Below are 6,500 nucleotides of genomic sequence, written 5' to 3'. Positions count from 1 at the left end.
GGAATCGACCGGGTGACATTTTGCTTGGGTCAATCAGGAGTGGGTTCCCAAAATGTCCCCATTTTCTTTTCTGTACATGTACTGTTGCTCAGACCACATAGCTAGGAAGATGTGCACTTTGGGTCGAATGTTAGTGGGCATATCCTGAGGGGGGGGGTGTCTCTTGTTTTCCACAAAAAATATGAGAACTGAGTGGGAATGTGATGTAATGCTTTGCCCCATTGTTTTTTGCTGCCACTTGCCATGTTGAGGCCTGCGATGGGCCCTATCCAGAACTGGAAAAAGGAGGGCTTCATTTTCACCTGCTGCTGCCCAAAAACAACAGCCAATCAGAACACCGGGGATGTTTGTGCATGCATGGATACACTTGTGTAAATACAAAAGACCTGGCATTGTGTGAAACAAACTGGAGTATTTCCTCATGGTCTTCACTCGATTCCTTCACTGTAACAGGCAACCATGCAAAAGAAGAAACCGCAATAAAATAGACCCCGATTGTAAGATACTGATTTTTATCTGGTATAATTGTGCCATGCAGAAACGGCCCAAGACAACAGATCACAGAAAAAGATGGATTTAAATATTTAAATATCAAATTCCTGATAATTTTATTCTAATGTGGTAATTATCTTCTCAAGGAAGCAGCTTGCAGTCCATCAAAGACTTTGTCTCAAAACAAAAGCAACAAACTTTACACATCAAGCAGAATTCAAGTACATTTTCAAAAACAGTTTTATCCAAAAGTTTTGTAAACACAAGCAGAACATTAAAATGTTCACTGGCTTCTACTTTTCTAGTTTCTGTCACCCCCCCCCCCCCTCCACACAACCTTTTCCTATTAGGACAGCTCACTTATCCTGTTTACTTCCTTAGAACACTTTTTTCCCACTGGAGTGAGAGTGATGGAGTTCCTCTTTTCAGCTGATTCAACTCCATGTCTCTTGTGCTTCACTCCACTGAAATCTGATTAGTTATGAGACAGACTCCGGTGGAATGAAGGACAACAGAACTCATGGATCTTTCTTTCAAGGTACTTGGAGATTCTGACAACAGAACATGTCAGGAGAAAAAACACTGCAGACACAGTTGAGAAGTTCAGGTGAAATGTATAACAACAAGAGACAAGGAACTTTAAAGACAATCTTTGTGCAAGCCCTTATGAACCGCTGTGTGTTCAATCTACTCTGTGCTGTGACATTTTCTTTTCTACAGCAAGTCATTTCACCACTATACTTTTTTTAAAAAAACTTTGGTATAAAAGAAATTGAGGGGGATTTTTTCTCTTTAGTTTCCTCTGTTATAGAGGCAACCTTTTGCCATCTATCAGCAGGAAAGAAATTGTCAGAGACATAAAGGACTACCCATATACTATATTTCTCTATGTATAATTATTATGTGTAGGAATCCATGAGATTTCATTTGCTACACTTACCACATAATGTGGTGGATCAAACCCTTCACATCCTTGGAGATTGGCTCACACTTATAAAAAACCAGGCAGAATCCAGATTTTGGAAATTGATGAACAGCTATAGGCCAAGAGTGGGATTTCTGTGTGTGAAGTGCCGTCAAGACACAGCCAACCTATGACAACCATCAGGGGTTTCAAAGCATGAAATTAACAGAAGTAGTTTGCCATTGCATTCCTCTGCATAATGACTCTGCTATTCCTTGGTGGTCTCCCTCTAAGTACAAAGCAAGACCAACTCTGCTTAGCTTCAGAGATCTGATGAGCTTAGACTAGCCTGGGCATTCAGACCATGGCTAAAAATTAGGTAACACTTGGTAAATACAAAGGAGAACCCTACTGGTTTTTACTCTTGACAGGAGCTGCCTCTTAGAATAATTTCTGGAGATTGCTGTTTCTGACTGACCTTTCAAACCACAGTGTTGAGGAAAATAGGGGTCCAGCATATGACAGATCCAGATGATACCACATTTCCAGTTAGCTGCCAAGATACTGCATGAGAATTATGTTGCACAATAGCTGTCTCATCAGTTGGTGATGTATGTGTATATGTAGTGAGAAACATGAGTATGCTCATTTTCATACAAAGAACACAACACTGGATAGGAGGTACCAATGATGATTATGAAACAAGGTCTGAAAGCAACACAATTAATTTTTCCTCACAAGCTGTTAAGACAAGTCAACTGCAATGGCAGAGAAGGCATCTTATTACAGCTGTGTTATTTATTAGTTTTGTTTTGTGGCTATACCTAAAGAACTCAGTGAAGATGGAGCTCCCATTGTACTAGACCCTGCAGAAATACACAAGAAAACAAAGAACTTACAGCATATAAGGAAAGTAATCAAAACAAGAAAATGCATAAACAAAGGACTTTCAAAAAGCCATCAGAAACATGGTCGTTCATTTGTACACTTAAGATGAAAATGGTGCTATTCAAAAGAATTTCAAAGAACCAAATCATAATCTTCACACATTGCTGAAAGATGAGTTTGCTTCATTTCACAGTATGTTGAATTAATTGCGGAAACTTTTATTTAATATTCTCTCTTAGATGTTGTATTGCAGTTTCCCTCTAAAGGTGTATTTGAAGTGTTTTTAATATTATAAAGAAAAGAATAAAATGGAGCAAAAAAGAAAAAGGCACATTAAAATATTCCAGACCTTCATATTCCATATTCCCAGTCACTAGCCAATTTATTTTCACAATCTTCCTATGCCATATAGGAGTCCAGTAAGTCCCATTTTATCAAAGGAAGACTGACTGAAATTAAATAGTTAACCCAAGATCCAGACTATCAAATTTAGTTAATCTCTCTTTAAATCTGAGGTGATTTCTATGTGCATAATTCTTTCACATAATTAGAAAGTATTTTATTGTCTCAAAGAAAGTTCCTTTTTCCAGTGCCTAAAAATGGAACCAAGTTCTATCCAGTTGCATTGTCCATTGTTAACTTTATGACAAGGCCCTCCTTAAATAATACAATTGGAAAATTAATCCCATCAAATCAGTGGGGCATTGTCTGAGTAATAGTGGTTTGCAAAAAATGAGTGGAAACAAAAAAAATAGTGAAATTGTTTAGGCAAAAATAGGCTGGATTGTAAAGATTCCCCTGTAGAGATCATATCATTTCAAGGAAAATGGTTTCTCAATCCTGAATTACTAAACCACACAAGTGCTGAGGTAGGACTTGAAAATGCTTGAAGGCTTTTCTTTTAAAGTACAAACTTGATCTTATGAGGCCTCTCCCCTGGGTACGTTAAGACTTGTCTGGAGGTTTTTGGGAACTTCTTGAGAACAAAAGGCCTAAGCAGGAACCTGTCTGCTGAAATTCCTCTGCGCAAACATGCCTTCTTTGAAATGCCTTTTCATTATGAACATGTTTCTACCAGCCTTGGGTTAGATCAGCTCCCTAACTGTCAGCTCCCATTATGTTAACCCTTTGCAAGGCCAAGCTTCCTGCATGGAATGTGTGAACAAAACCAGGCTACAGGCTTCAGAAGCCCACTGTCCACCTGCTACATAAATGTCAATGCTTGGAAGAAACTTGTGTTCACAAGGACAAAAGAATCTCTATTCAAAGTAGTAAGTAAAAGGAAATAATAGTTTTCATTCTGAAGTATTATTTAACAGTATATCAATGTATATGTTGTTGACAGCATTTAATTGTGCCTCTATCCTCAACATACATTATTTCTAGCAGTAAAGAATTATTGCCTAATAAGCCTTCATTCAAAGGTCAAATCGTATCTTACTGGGGTGAACTTTAAAGCAGGGTCCTGAAAAAAGTTTACATTTGTTTCCCAGGAAGATAGAGTTTAAGGAAAAATTCAAATCTATCATCCGTTGAGTCTTTAGTATGTTCTGTGGATATCAGTGTAGATACATGCAGCAAACTACTAGATAGAGACAACATTTATCTGTTGAAAATCAAACTGTCTCCTTTCTGGTAACTGGGCTATAAGTGAGTACAAGGCTTCACTGAAATTATGATTTGTATAAGATTCAAATCTTATACTTGAACTCTGTACAGAAGCAGAAAGGGTTTCCCTGAACCAACATTTTACTTGATGTAAAATACAAGTCAGTGAGTTGCAGATCTGAAAACCTGGTCCATCTCAGACCTTGTGACAGGACAAACTGACGCCCCTTGTCTAATGTATAATAATACAGACATGTTGCTTCCCTTTGCATTGTCTGAAAATTGTTATTTTTAAAATAAAAATTAGGGTTGCCAGGTCCTCCTGGCCACTGACAGGGGATGGAGGTGCAGGGTTGACAGATCCAACCTGAGAAACTCTTAGGCAGATTCCGCATGGACCAAAAACAGCGGTGTGAAAACAGTGTGAAAATGGTGTAAAAGGATTTAAACCATTTTACACTGTTTTCACACCGCTGTTTTTGGCCCATGTGGAATCCGCCTTAGTGATTTGGGAATGGAGCCTGGGGAGGACAGGAACCTCAGTGAGATACAATGCCACAAAGTCCACCCTCCAAAGCATCCATTGTCTCTAGGGGAACTAATCCCTTTAGTCTGGAGCTAAACTGTAATTCCAGAGGATCTCCAGATCCCACCTGGAGTCTAGTATCCCTACTCAACATACAAGAGGCGGTTGGTGTCTGGGGTCCCACCCATTAACTCCATCTCTCTACCTCCATATACTCAAAGTGCTGTTTGAATAGGAGCCGAATATGCATGCGCTCCTTACACACAATCCATAGCATTCATGTGCAGGGTCTAGAGTGTTGTTAGAGATCTTATGTGTATTCACATGCATGCAAACAGTACTTTAAATATGTGGAAAACATAGGTGAAGCCTGCTGTTAAATAACCCTCCCCTCCAGGTATTCCTTTCTACATGGAAATAAATGGCTACACAAAGCAACACAGAACATATTAAACCACAGCATGGGAATATAATGTTTCTTTTGTTTGGCTGTAAGGATTTTTTTTCAGTTGAAGAGTTTGTTTGAACAGACAGAGCATGATTTGGGTGGGTGCCTTTGATGAATCCAACACGACCATTCAAACCAGCTTTGAATGCACTTTCAGGTTTTTCAAATGAATAATAAAAGATCATGTTCCTAAAGCTTTAAGAGACAGCCTCCTCCCATTCTTCCTTACCACGGGAATACCATATAGCCACACAGGGGAGGGAGTGTGAAAGAAGACTCTCCCATACAGATATTCACATTTCCTGTTATTCATCAAGCCATATTTCAATATCAGTGCAAACTGCAGCTGAGCACTATCCAGATTCATGATACTTTCTAATCTTAGTTAAGTGAAAATGCATTTAAACTCTAGGCATTTTGTCAGAGAGAGTGATCACAGGCTGTAGGATTGTAGGATTGCTGATCAGATCATAAATGAAGAAGTTCACTTTTTTTTTTTGAAGCAGTTAATACGCCACAGAAGCCTGGGTACTTGCGAATGATGTTTTTAAAATTCTCCTTTAAGCTGTAGCTCAAATGCACTGGAAATTTTTCTCAAGCATAAAATCCAGGGGCATCAGGAACAATCTTTTAACAGTAATATATATTTTTAAATGTACCCCTGATGAAAGGAAATGGACAATTACTCAAATAAGATGCTTGCTATACTTGTTGCCCTGCTTTGATAACTCATATTTGGTATTTGGACACAGCGGTGTACATCCATATGAGCATCATAAATATGTGGAGATATCCAGGAACAGTGCTGCTTTTCCAGTTAAAATATTACTGCATAGATTTTGAATAGCAAAAGACAGTCCTTCTGGCATCTTCCATTCACCATTCTTTTTGTGGCACATCAACTTTTTCCTTTCCTGCCACAGCCCAAACAGGTTTACTTGGAAATTAGACGCAATGTTTTTAACAGGGCTTATTTGCCATTAAGTATGTATAGGTTCACAGCCCTTAGCATATTCATTCCAGCCTTGTGTTTCTGGTAACCTAACTCCCTACCCCTCCTTCTGATTAAATAGGTTAGAACAATAATATAAGAGGACCAGTATTTACTCACCTGTATTTTGGTCAGTTATGCATAGTTCCCGGGCAAGAGTAGCCTGACAAGCTGTGAAAGAAAAAAAGACAGAAAGAAAGAACGAAAGAAAATTATATGCCTTTGTTGAAAAAAAGTTGCCATCAAATGAAAACAAAATTTAACACAGAAGAAAGTAAAACAGCCTTCATTAAACTTATCCTGTTTATCTCTGTTGGAAAGGTGGAAGTATGGAAGAGAAATTGAGCACTGGGAAAAGAAAAGAAAGCCATTTAAGAGAGGTTTTTTTTTTAAAAAAAAGTAACAAGGAGCAAAGATAAAGGAGTAAAGGTCTGCCCATTTAAGGTGGTGTCCATCAGTTCTGAGTCTTTATTTGTATTATGCATCAAGAGGGCTCCACTTACCTAAATAACTCAGCCAATAGGGAATGGAATCTTTCTACCTGGTTCCACCCATTCACAGCCTCACCCTCTAGGAATAAGTGCACCTCTGCATATCTGATGGAAAACCTCACCTTTTCTCTACAATTACAGCCAAACCCACA

At 38.5% G+C, this 6,500-nt stretch overlaps 1 long non-coding RNA gene across 1 annotated transcript; it reads right to left on the bottom strand.

Moving 5' to 3' along the window:
* Window positions 1-495: 495 nt before the first annotated feature.
* Window positions 496-6,285, bottom strand: LOC125432419. The gene is made up of 2 exons (XR_007244469.1): window positions 5,978-6,285; window positions 496-2,262 (listed from the first exon to the last, which is right to left on the bottom strand). It is a non-coding gene; the product is annotated as an uncharacterized LOC125432419 (long non-coding RNA).
* Window positions 6,286-6,500: the final 215 nt, after the last annotated feature.

This window comes from Sphaerodactylus townsendi, linkage group LG05 (genome assembly GCF_021028975.2).
Source record: "Sphaerodactylus townsendi isolate TG3544 linkage group LG05, MPM_Stown_v2.3, whole genome shotgun sequence".
Taxonomy (NCBI): Eukaryota; Metazoa; Chordata; class Lepidosauria; order Squamata; family Sphaerodactylidae; genus Sphaerodactylus; species Sphaerodactylus townsendi.
Note: the sequence above shows the minus strand (reverse complement) of the source record. Positions and strands in the feature narration are given on the sequence as shown.